The following is a 14,188-nucleotide window of genomic DNA, read 5'->3' as shown; positions in this document are numbered from 1 at the left end:
AACATTTTCCGTACATAAATATATCGCATTGATATACATCGACGACGCATTTATGTATGCATGTATAAATAACAAAGGCGAATAGAGAGGATGTCAATCCTTTCTATTCGCCTTTTTATTTGTCTAAATTCGTTCTTGGGAACATTTTCCGTACATAAATATATCGCATTGATATACATCGATGATACATTTATGTATGCTTGTATAAATAACAAAGGCGAATAGAGAGGATGTCAATCCTTTCTATTCGCCTTTTTATTTGTCTAAATTCGTTCTTGGGAACATTTTCCGTACATAAATATATCGCATTGATATACATCGATGATACATTTATGTATGCTTGTATAAATAACAAAGGCGAATAGAGAGGATGTCAATCTTTTCTATTCGCCTTTTTATTTGTCTAAATTCGTTCTTGGGAACATTTTCCGTACATAAATATATCGCATTGATATACATCGACGACGCATTTATGTATGCATGTATAAATAACAAAGGCGAATAGAGAGGATGTCAATCTTTTCTATTCGCCTTTTTATTTGTCTAAATTCGTTCTTGGGAACATTTTCCGTACATAAATATATCGCATTGATATACATCGACGATGCATTTATGTATGCCTGTATAAATAACAAAGGCGAATAGAGAGGATGTCAATCTTTTCTATTCGCCTTTTTATTTGTCTAAATTCGTTCTTGGGAACATTTTCCGTACATAAATATATCGCATTGATATACATCGACGACGCATTTATGTATGCATGTATAAATAACAAAGGCGAATAGAGAGGATGTCAATCCTTTCTATTCGCCTTTTTATTTGTCTAAATTCGTTCTTGGGAACATTTTCCGTACATAAATATATCGCATTGATATACATCGATGATACATTTATGTATGCTTGTATAAATAACAAAGGCGAATAGAGAGGATGTCAATCCTTTCTATTCGCCTTTTTATTTGTCTAAATTCGTTCTTGGGAACATTTTCCGTACATAAATATATCGCATTGATATACATCGATGATACATTTATGTATGCTTGTATAAATAACAAAGGCGAATAGAGAGGATGTCAATCTTTTCTATTCGCCTTTTTATTTGTCTAAATTCGTTCTTGGGAACATTTTCCGTACAAAAATATATCGCATTGATATACATCGACGATGCATTTATGTATGCCTGTATAAATAACAAAGGCGAATAGAGAGGATGTCAATATTTTCTATTCGCCTTTTTATTTGTCTAAATTCGTTCTTGGGAACATTTTCCGTACATAAATATATCGCATTGATATACATCGACGATGCATTTATGTATGCCTGTATAAATAACAAAGGCGAATAGAGAGGATGTCAATCTTTTCTATTCGCCTTTTTATTTGTCTAAATTCGTTCTTGGGAACATTTTCCGTACATAAGTATATTGCATATAATATGCGTATGTATATAAAGACAAATACAAGGGATGTAAATCTCTTTTATTTTGCTAAATTCGTTTTACAGAACGTTGTGTAAACTTAAGGATATCATTCATCTTAACCGATAAGCACCTAGCCTATACTCTTTTTGTATTCTATTATCATGTTTGGAAACATTTTCTTACGATTTCCAGAATTAAATTCACTATTTTAATTCGGAACATTGTCTTAAATGTACGTTCAGTTCGAAGACGAACCACAAGATACGTTTATAAGTTATACCTTATGAGACTATTAAATATACAGTTTTCAGACCTAATGCGATGAACTATCAAAAAACAATTAAAAAACATCGCCCCGTGCGGAAATTGAATTGGAGACTAATTCCATTCATCTGAATTCGATCATTACCCGCATTGTACTTCTAGAGCCCGTTCGGTCCGATGGCGAATAAAATCCGCGTTTCAGTATATCATATGCGGTTAAACGGTGAGGCCAGTTACAACTGCATTAAAACCTCCGATGTATACCTGAATATAGCGGGAGGACGCCCGCATAATTTGACGAACCTTCAAGTGCACCTACTTATGAGGGACCATATAATACCAATTCGACATGACGAGAATTCAGAGCCAAATCGATATCACATGGCAACTATATTTGGTTCTAATGAAATGAAGGATCAACGAACATGAAGACATGCTCATCAATCACAGATACATGGAATTCTGTATCGTCGCAACCGATAATACGTACAACCTTCGATTGGAATGAATTAATCAAAAAAATTGGACGAAAATAGTTTAGACATTCAGAAAACTGACAATTAGGTAAAACTGTAAAACCTGCTTTAAATAGAAACCACATTAATCAAAAAAGGTCATGCATTGTAATACGATTAGTTACGAAAGTAGCCTAACCTTTGGACCATTTTGAATTTTAACTTATCGAGATATCGTTCGCGGGTAAACGGCGGGACTAACTACCACCGCCTTGACAACCGCAGCCTATGCCCGAACAAATCAGGAAGGCGCGTGCATGGATTAACGAGATTCCCACTGTCCTTATCTAAAATTTTACGCAATACTGCCGCGACGGAACCGAACAGGCGCTCGGAGACCCGTACGTGAACCGTCCCCGATACTTACGCAGGAAAGACCAGCTCGGAGCTTTAACAAGCACCAGAGCCATAGACAGATAGTCTACATTTCAAAATGTCCATATACTTACGCAGGAAAGACCAGCTCAGCAGATCGCGTTCGGATCCGTTCAGAGAAGGATCGAGATGCCGAGCGCGGGTAAACGGCGGGACTAACTACCACCGCCTTGACAACCGCAGCCTATGCCCGAACATATCAGGAAGGCGCGTGCATGGATTAACGAGATTCCCACTGTCCTTATCTAAAATTTTACGCAATACTGCCGCGACGGAACCGAACAGGCGCTCGGAGACCCGTACGTGAACCGTTCCCGATACTTACGCAGGAAAGACCAGCTCGGAGCTTTAACAAGCACCAGAGCCATAGACAGATAGTCTACATTTCAAAATGTCCATATACTTACGCAGGAAAGACCAGCTCAGCAGATCGCGTTCGGATCCGTTCAGAGAAGGATCGAGATGCCGAGCGCGGGTAAACGGCGGGACTAACTACCACCAACTTGACAACCGCAGCCTATGCCCGAACATATCAGGAAGGCGCGTGCATGGATTAACGAGATTCCCACTGTCCTTATCTAAAATTTTACGCAATACGGCCGCGACGGAACCGAACAGGCGCTCGGAGACCCGTACGTGAACCGTCCCCGATACTTACGCAGGAAAGACCAGCTCGGAGCTTTAACAAGCACCAGAGCCATAGACAGATAGTCTACATTTCAAAATGTCCATATACTTACGCAGGAAAGACCAGCTCAGACCTTTAACAAGCACCAGAGCCATAGACTCATGGTCTACATTTCAAAATGTCCCTAACTAAGATCGCGTTCGGATCCGTTCAGAGAAGGATCGAGATGCCGAGCGCGGGTAAACGGCGGGACTAACTACCACCACCTTGACAACCGCAGCCTATGCCCGAACATATCAGGAAGGCGCGTGCATGGATTAACGAGATTCCCACTGTCCTTATCTAAAATTTTACGCAATACGGCCGCGACGGAACCGAACAGGCGCTCGGAGACCCGTACGTGAACCGTCCCCGATACTTACGCAGGAAAGACCAGCTCGGAGCTTTAACAAGCACCAGAGCCATAGACAGATAGTCTACATTTCAAAATGTCCATATACTTACGCAGGAAAGACCAGCTCAGCAGATCGCGTTCGGATCCGTTCAGAGAAGGATCGAGATGCCGAGCGCGGGTAAACGGCGGGACTAACTACCACCACCTTGACAACCGCAGCCTATGCCCGAACATATCAGGAAGGCGCGTGCATGGATTAACGAGATTCCCACTGTCCTTATCTAAAATTTTACGCAATACGGCCGCGACGGAACCGAACAGGCGCTCGGAGACCCGTACGTGAACCGTCCCCGATACTTACGCAGGAAAGACCAGCTCGGAGCTTTAACAAGCACCAGAGCCATAGACAGATAGTCTACATTTCAAAATGTCCATATACTTACGCAGGAAAGACCAGCTCAGCAGATCGCGTTCGGATCCGTTCAGAGAAGGATCGAGATGCCGAGCGCGGGTAAACGGCGGGACTAACTACCACCACCTTGACAACCGCAGCCTATGCCCGAACATATCAGGAAGGCGCGTGCATGGATTAACGAGATTCCCACTGTCCTTATCTAAAATTTTACGCAATACGGCCGCGACGGAACCGAACAGGCGCTCGGAGACCCGTACGTGAACCGTCCCCGATACTTACGCAGGAAAGACCAGCTCGGAGCTTTAACAAGCACCAGAGCCATAGACAGATAGTCTACATTTCAAAATGTCCATATACTTACGCAGGAAAGACCAGCTCAGACCTTTAACAAGCACCAGAGCCATAGACTCATGGTCTACATTTCAAAATGTCCCTAACTAAGATCGCGTTCGGATCCGTTCAGAGAAGGATCGAGATGCCGAGCGCGGGTAAACGGCGGGACTAACTACCACCACCTTGACAACCGCAGCCTATGCCCGAACATATCAGGAAGGCGCGTGCATGGATTAACGAGATTCCCACTGTCCTTATCTAAAATTTTACGTAATACGGCCGCGACGGAACCGAACAGGCGCTCGGAGACCCGTACGTGAACCGTCCCCGATACTTACGCAGGAAAGACCAGCTCGGAGCTTTAACAAGCACCAGAGCCATAGACAGATAGTCTACATTTCAAAATGTCCATATACTTACGCAGGAAAGACCAGCTCAGACCTTTAACAAGCACCTGAGCCATAGACTCATGGTCTACATTTCAAAATGTCCCTAACTAAGATCGCGTTCGGATCCGTTCAGAGAAGGATCGAGATGCCGAGCGCGGGTAAACGGCGGGACTAACTACCACCACCTTGACAACCGCAGCCTATGCCCGAACATATCAGGAAGGCGCGTGCATGGATTAACGAGATTCCCACTGTCCTTATCTAAAATTTTACGCAATACGGCCGCGACGGAACCGAACAGGCGCTCGGAGACCCGTACGTGAACCGTCCCCGATACTTACGCAGGAAAGACCAGCTCGGAGCTTTAACAAGCACCAGAGCCATAGACAGATAGTCTACATTTCAAAATGTCCATATACTTACGTAGGAAAGACCAGCTCAGACCTTTAACAAGCACCAGAGCCATAGACTCATGGTCTACAATTCAAAATGTCCCTAACTAAGATCGCGTTCGGATCCGTTCAGAGAAGGATCGAGATGCCGAGCGCGGGTAAACGGCGGGACTAACTACCACCACCTTGACAACCGCAGCCTATGCCCGAACATATCAGGAAGGCGCGTGCATGGATTAACGAGATTCCCACTGTCCTTATCTAAAATTTTACGCAATACTGCCGCGACGGAACCGAACAGGCGCTCGGAGACCCGTACGTGAACCGTTCCCGATACTTACGCAGGAAAGACCAGCTCGGAGCTTTAACAAGCACCAGAGCCATAGACAGATAGTCTACATTTCAAAATGTCCATATACTTACGCAGGAAAGACCAGCTCAGACCTTTAACAAGCACCAGAGCCATAGACTCATGGTCTACATTTCAAAATGTCCCTAACTAAGATCGCGTTCGGATCCGTTCAGAGAAGGATCGAGATGCCGAGCGCGGGTAAACGGCGGGACTAACTACCACCACCTTGACAACCGCAGCCTATGCCCGAACATATCAGGAAGGCGCGTGCATGGATTAACGAGATTCCCACTGTCCTTATCTAAAATTTTACGCAATACGGCCGCGACGGAACCGAACAGGCGCTCGGAGACCCGTACGTGAACCGTCCCCGATACTTACGCAGGAAAGACCAGCTCGGAGCTTTAACAAGCACCAGAGCCATAGACAGATAGTCTACATTTCAAAATGTCCATATACTTACGTAGGAAAGACCAGCTCAGACCTTTAACAAGCACCAGAGCCATAGACTCATGGTCTACAATTCAAAATGTCCCTAACTAAGATCGCGTTCGGATCCGTTCAGAGAAGGATCGAGATGCCGAGCGCGGGTAAACGGCGGGACTAACTACCACCACCTTGACAACCGCAGCCTATGCCCGAACATATCAGGAAGGCGCGTGCATGGATTAACGAGATTCCCACTGTCCTTATCTAAAATTTTACGCAATACGGCCGCGACGGAACCGAACAGGCGCTCGGAGACCCGTACGTGAACCGTCCCCGATACTTACGCAGGAAAGACCAGCTCGGAGCTTTAACAAGCACCAGAGCCATAGACAGATAGTCTACATTTCAAAATGTCCATATACTTACGTAGGAAAGACCAGCTCAGACCTTTAACAAGCACCAGAGCCATAGACTCATGGTTTACAATTCAAAATGTCCCTAACTAAGATCGCGTTCGGATCCGTTCAGAGAAGGATCGAGATGCCGAGCGCGGGTAAACGGCGGGACTAACTACCACCACCTTGACAACCGCAGCCTATGCCCGAACATATCAGGAAGGCGCGTGCATGGATTAACGAGATTCCCACTGTCCTTATCTAAAATTTTACGTAATACGGCCGCGACGGAACCGAACAGGCGCTCGGAGACCCGTACGTGAACCGTCCCCGATACTTACGCAGGAAAGACCAGCTCGGAGCTTTAACAAGCACCAGAGCCATAGACAGATAGTCTACATTTCAAAATGTCCATATACTTACGCAGGAAAGACCAGCTCAGCAGATCGCGTTCGGATCCGTTCAGAGAAGGATCGAGATGCCGAGCGCGGGTAAACGGCGGGACTAACTACCACCAACTTGACAACCGCAGCCTATGCCCGAACATATCAGGAAGGCGCGTGCATGGATTAACGAGATTCCCACTGTCCTTATCTAAAATTTTACGCAATACGGCCGCGACGGAACCGAACAGGCGCTCGGAGACCCGTACGTGAACCGTCCCCGATACTTACGCAGGAAAGACCAGCTCGGAGCTTTAACAAGCACCAGAGCCATAGACAGATAGTCTACATTTCAAAATGTCCATATACTTACGCAGGAAAGACCAGCTCAGACCTTTAACAAGCACCAGAGCCATAGACTCATGGTCTACATTTCAAAATGTCCCTAACTAAGATCGCGTTCGGATCCGTTCAGAGAAGGATCGAGATGCCGAGCGCGGGTAAACGGCGGGACTAACTACCACCACCTTGACAACCGCAGCCTATGCCCGAACATATCAGGAAGGCGCGTGCATGGATTAACGAGATTCCCACTGTCCTTATCTAAAATTTTACGCAATACGGCCGCGACGGAACCGAACAGGCGCTCGGAGACCCGTACGTGAACCGTCCCCGATACTTACGCAGGAAAGACCAGCTCGGAGCTTTAACAAGCACCAGAGCCATAGACAGATAGTCTACATTTCAAAATGTCCATATACTTACGCAGGAAAGACCAGCTCAGCAGATCGCGTTCGGATCCGTTCAGAGAAGGATCGAGATGCCGAGCGCGGGTAAACGGCGGGACTAACTACCACCACCTTGACAACCGCAGCCTATGCCCGAACATATCAGGAAGGCGCGTGCATGGATTAACGAGATTCCCACTGTCCTTATCTAAAATTTTACGCAATACGGCCGCGACGGAACCGAACAGGCGCTCGGAGACCCGTACGTGAACCGTCCCCGATACTTACGCAGGAAAGACCAGCTCGGAGCTTTAACAAGCACCAGAGCCATAGACAGATAGTCTACATTTCAAAATGTCCATATACTTACGTAGGAAAGACCAGCTCAGACCTTTAACAAGCACCAGAGCCATAGACTCATGGTCTACAATTCAAAATGTCCCTAACTAAGATCGCGTTCGGATCCGTTCAGAGAAGGATCGAGATGCCGAGCGCGGGTAAACGGCGGGACTAACTACCACCACCTTGACAACCGCAGCCTATGCCCGAACATATCAGGAAGGCGCGTGCATGGATTAACGAGATTCCCACTGTCCTTATCTAAAATTTTACGCAATACGGCCGCGACGGAACCGAACAGGCGCTCGGAGACCCGTACGTGAACCGTCCCCGATACTTACGCAGGAAAGACCAGCTCGGAGCTTTAACAAGCACCAGAGCCATAGACAGATAGTCTACATTTCAAAATGTCCATATACTTACGCAGGAAAGACCAGCTCAGCAGATCGCGTTCGGATCCGTTCAGAGAAGGATCGAGATGCCGAGCGCGGGTAAACGGCGGGACTAACTACCACCACCTTGACAACCGCAGCCTATGCCCGAACATATCAGGAAGGCGCGTGCATGGATTAACGAGATTCCCACTGTCCTTATCTAAAATTTTACGCAATACGGCCGCGACGGAACCGAACAGGCGCTCGGAGACCCGTACGTGAACCGTCCCCGATACTTACGCAGGAAAGACCAGCTCGGAGCTTTAACAAGCACCAGAGCCATAGACAGATAGTCTACATTTCAAAATGTCCATATACTTACGCAGGAAAGACCAGCTCAGACCTTTAACAAGCACCAGAGCCATAGACTCATGGTCTACATTTCAAAATGTCCCTAACTAAGATCGCGTTCGGATCCGTTCAGAGAAGGATCGAGATGCCGAGCGCGGGTAAACGGCGGGACTAACTACCACCACCTTGACAACCGCAGCCTATGCCCGAACATATCAGGAAGGCGCGTGCATGGATTAACGAGATTCCCACTGTCCTTATCTAAAATTTTACGTAATACGGCCGCGACGGAACCGAACAGGCGCTCGGAGACCCGTACGTGAACCGTCCCCGATACTTACGCAGGAAAGACCAGCTCGGAGCTTTAACAAGCACCAGAGCCATAGACAGATAGTCTACATTTCAAAATGTCCATATACTTACGCAGGAAAGACCAGCTCAGACCTTTAACAAGCACCAGAGCCATAGACTCATGGTCTACATTTCAAAATGTCCCTAACTAAGATCGCGTTCGGATCCGTTCAGAGAAGGATCGAGATGCCGAGCGCGGGTAAACGGCGGGACTAACTACCACCACCTTGACAACCGCAGCCTATGCCCGAACATATCAGGAAGGCGCGTGCATGGATTAACGAGATTCCCACTGTCCTTATCTAAAATTTTACGCAATACGGCCGCGACGGAACCGAACAGGCGCTCGGAGACCCGTACGTGAACCGTCCCCGATACTTACGCAGGAAAGACCAGCTCGGAGCTTTAACAAGCACCAGAGCCATAGACAGATAGTCTACATTTCAAAATGTCCATATACTTACGTAGGAAAGACCAGCTCAGACCTTTAACAAGCACCAGAGCCATAGACTCATGGTCTACAATTCAAAATGTCCCTAACTAAGATCGCGTTCGGATCCGTTCAGAGAAGGATCGAGATGCCGAGCGCGGGTAAACGGCGGGACTAACTACCACCACCTTGACAACCGCAGCCTATGCCCGAACATATCAGGAAGGCGCGTGCATGGATTAACGAGATTCCCACTGTCCTTATCTAAAATTTTACGCAATACTGCCGCGACGGAACCGAACAGGCGCTCGGAGACCCGTACGTGAACCGTTCCCGATACTTACGCAGGAAAGACCAGCTCGGAGCTTTAACAAGCACCAGAGCCATAGACAGATAGTCTACATTTCAAAATGTCCATATACTTACGCAGGAAAGACCAGCTCAGACCTTTAACAAGCACCAGAGCCATAGACTCATGGTCTACATTTCAAAATGTCCCTAACTAAGATCGCGTTCGGATCCGTTCAGAGAAGGATCGAGATGCCGAGCGCGGGTAAACGGCGGGACTAACTACCACCACCTTGACAACCGCAGCCTATGCCCGAACATATCAGGAAGGCGCGTGCATGGATTAACGAGATTCCCACTGTCCTTATCTAAAATTTTACGCAATACGGCCGCGACGGAACCGAACAGGCGCTCGGAGACCCGTACGTGAACCGTCCCCGATACTTACGCAGGAAAGACCAGCTCGGAGCTTTAACAAGCACCAGAGCCATAGACAGATAGTCTACATTTCAAAATGTCCATATACTTACGTAGGAAAGACCAGCTCAGACCTTTAACAAGCACCAGAGCCATAGACTCATGGTCTACAATTCAAAATGTCCCTAACTAAGATCGCGTTCGGATCCGTTCAGAGAAGGATCGAGATGCCGAGCGCGGGTAAACGGCGGGACTAACTACCACCACCTTGACAACCGCAGCCTATGCCCGAACATATCAGGAAGGCGCGTGCATGGATTAACGAGATTCCCACTGTCCTTATCTAAAATTTTACGCAATACTGCCACGACGGAACCGAACAGGCGCTCGGAGACCCGTACGTGAACCGTTCCCGATACTTACGCAGGAAAGACCAGCTCGGAGCTTTAACAAGCACCAGAGCCATAGACAGATAGTCTACATTTCAAAATGTCCATATACTTACGCAGGAAAGACCAGCTCAGACCTTTAACAAGCACCAGAGCCATAGACTCATGGTCTACATTTCAAAATGTCCCTAACTAAGATCGCGTTCGGATCCGTTCAGAGAAGGATCGAGATGCCGAGCGCGGGTAAACGGCGGGACTAACTACCACCACCTTGACAACCGCAGCCTATGCCCGAACATATCAGGAAGGCGCGTGCATGGATTAACGAGATTCCCACTGTCCTTATCTAAAATTTTACGTAATACGGCCGCGACGGAACCGAACAGGCGCTCGGAGACCCGTACGTGAACCGTCCCCGATACTTACGCAGGAAAGACCAGCTCGGAGCTTTAACAAGCACCAGAGCCATAGACAGATAGTCTACATTTCAAAATGTCCATATACTTACGCAGGAAAGACCAGCTCAGACCTTTAACAAGCACCAGAGCCATAGACTCATGGTCTACATTTCAAAATGTCCCTAACTAAGATCGCGTTCGGATCCGTTCAGAGAAGGATCGAGATGCCGAGCGCGGGTAAACGGCGGGACTAACTACCACCACCTTGACAACCGCAGCCTATGCCCGAACATATCAGGAAGGCGCGTGCATGGATTAACGAGATTCCCACTGTCCTTATCTAAAATTTTACGCAATACTGCCGCGACGGAACCGAACAGGCGCTCGGAGACCCGTACGTGAACCGTCCCCGATACTTACGCAGGAAAGACCAGCTCGGAGCTTTAACAAGCACCAGAGCCATAGACAGATAGTCTACATTTCAAAATGTCCATATACTTACGCAGGAAAGACCAGCTCAGACCTTTAACAAGCACCAGAGCCATAGACTCATGGTCTACATTTCAAAATGTCCCTAACTAAGATCGCGTTCGGATCCGTTCAGAGAAGGATCGAGATGCCGAGCGCGGGTAAACGGCGGGACTAACTACCACCACCTTGACAACCGCAGCCTATGCCCGAACATATCAGGAAGGCGCGTGCATGGATTAACGAGATTCCCACTGTCCTTATCTAAAATTTTACGCAATACGGCCGCGACGGAACCGAACAGGCGCTCGGAGACCCGTACGTGAACCGTCCCCGATACTTACGCAGGAAAGACCAGCTCGGAGCTTTAACAAGCACCAGAGCCATAGACAGATAGTCTACATTTCAAAATGTCCATATACTTACGCAGGAAAGACCAGCTCAGACCTTTAACAAGCACCAGAGCCATAGACTCATGGTCTACAATTCAAAATGTCCCTAACTAAGATCGCGTTCGGATCCGTTCAGAGAAGGATCGAGATGCCGAGCGCGGGTAAACGGCGGGACTAACTACCACCACCTTGACAACCGCAGCCTATGCCCGAACATATCAGGAAGGCGCGTGCATGGATTAACGAGATTCCCACTGTCCTTATCTAAAATTTTACGCAATACTGCCGCGACGGAACCGAACAGGCGCTCGGAGACCCGTACGTGAACCGTTCCCGATACTTACGCAGGAAAGACCAGCTCGGAGCTTTAACAAGCACCAGAGCCATAGACAGATAGTCTACATTTCAAAATGTCCATATACTTACGCAGGAAAGACCAGCTCAGACCTTTAACAAGCACCAGAGCCATAGACTCATGGTCTACATTTCAAAATGTCCCTAACTAAGATCGCGTTCGGATCCGTTCAGAGAAGGATCGAGATGCCGAGCGCGGGTAAACGGCGGGACTAACTACCACCACCTTGACAACCGCAGCCTATGCCCGAACATATCAGGAAGGCGCGTGCATGGATTAACGAGATTCCCACTGTCCTTATCTAAAATTTTACGTAATACGGCCGCGACGGAACCGAACAGGCGCTCGGAGACCCGTACGTGAACCGTCCCCGATACTTACGCAGGAAAGACCAGCTCGGAGCTTTAACAAGCACCAGAGCCATAGACAGATAGTCTACATTTCAAAATGTCCATATACTTACGCAGGAAAGACCAGCTCAGACCTTTAACAAGCACCTGAGCCATAGACTCATGGTCTACATTTCAAAATGTCCCTAACTAAGATCGCGTTCGGATCCGTTCAGAGAAGGATCGAGATGCCGAGCGCGGGTAAACGGCGGGACTAACTACCACCACCTTGACAACCGCAGCCTATGCCCGAACATATCAGGAAGGCGCGTGCATGGATTAACGAGATTCCCACTGTCCTTATCTAAAATTTTACGCAATACTGCCGCGACGGAACCGAACAGGCGCTCGGAGACCCGTACGTGAACCGTCCCCGATACTTACGCAGGAAAGACCAGCTCGGAGCTTTAACAAGCACCAGAGCCATAGACAGATAGTCTACATTTCAAAATGTCCATATACTTACGCAGGAAAGACCAGCTCAGCAGATCGCGTTCGGATCCGTTCAGAGAAGGATCGAGATGCCGAGCGCGGGTAAACGGCGGGACTAACTACCACCACCTTGACAACCGCAGCCTATGCCCGAACATATCAGGAAGGCGCGTGCATGGATTAACGAGATTCCCACTGTCCTTATCTAAAATTTTACGCAATACTGCCGCGACGGAACCGAACAGGCGCTCGGAGACCCGTACGTGAACCGTCCCCGATACTTACGCAGGAAAGACCAGCTCGGAGTTTTAACAAGCACCAGAGCCATAGACAGATAGTCTACATTTCAAAATGTCCATATACTTACGCAGGAAAGACCAGCTCAGCAGATCGCGTTCGCATCCGTTCAGAGAAGGATCGAGATGCCGAGCGCGGGTAAACGGCGGGACTAACTACCACCGCCTTGACAACCGCAGCCTATGCCCGAACATATCAGGAAGGCGCGTGCATGGATTAACGAGATTCCTACTGCCCCCCTAACTTCTCTCCGCTTGGGGAGTAGGACTTGCTAGGACTACTGTTTCAGCGATAGTCCTAATCATAGAGAAAGACAAATAATGCTCATCTTGTAGTGTGGAAAATTGGCAAACTCATAGTAGCAATGGTCCCAGGGTGCTTTGTCCATTCCACCACTCGGACACGGCCAGTTCCGTCAACTCTGCCAAGACTCCCTAACCTAAAACATTAAAAATCATAACTAGACTATTGATATTCCGATGGGAGGATGATTGGCATTAGGAATGATTGAACAATATGAAACACAATCACGAAGTTACTGCACCGTCCTACGGGGTCGCTATCTCAATAGACCTCATACCTTGCAAATCAAACATATAAGTCATCTAACTAATAAACTTCGAGCAGATAAGTCTAATATAAACAAATGTAGTATTCAACATATCCGAAAGTACTTAAGCAAAGGTAGAATCCTGGCCTGTTGGCGTTCGGTCATCAAGTGCAGAGGAACCGCAGGTTGATGCGGATAGCTTCGGACATGTGATTTCCAGATTGATCACGGTCGGCTCTACCAGTTCTGTCAGGGGAACTGGACACGGATAACCTAAAAAATACAAAAAATGTAAATACACCGCTGGTATCTTAATTGGAAGGTGACTAGCAACAAAATAAAATGAAATAAAAGTGGTTAAACAATATCAAAACATATCTACGGCGTCAAATTCACCCTGAAATAATACGAAATATTCATACAAAAGTACAATCTAGTGACACAGATGGTGTCCGACATAACCTCCAAGTGGTGCGAGGGGGTAAAACAAACAAGTCACAGGTCGACAAATCACATAAGATCGGTCTAATCCATAAGAAAACCTAAAAACACAACA

This window comes from Rhynchophorus ferrugineus, unplaced genomic scaffold (genome assembly GCF_030347505.1).
Source record: "Rhynchophorus ferrugineus isolate W39M unplaced genomic scaffold, kcgeb_rfMv2 rfM510, whole genome shotgun sequence".
Classification (NCBI taxonomy): Eukaryota; Metazoa; Arthropoda; class Insecta; order Coleoptera; family Curculionidae; genus Rhynchophorus; species Rhynchophorus ferrugineus.
The sequence above is the reverse complement of the archived record's forward strand: the minus strand, read 5'-3'. Positions refer to the sequence as shown.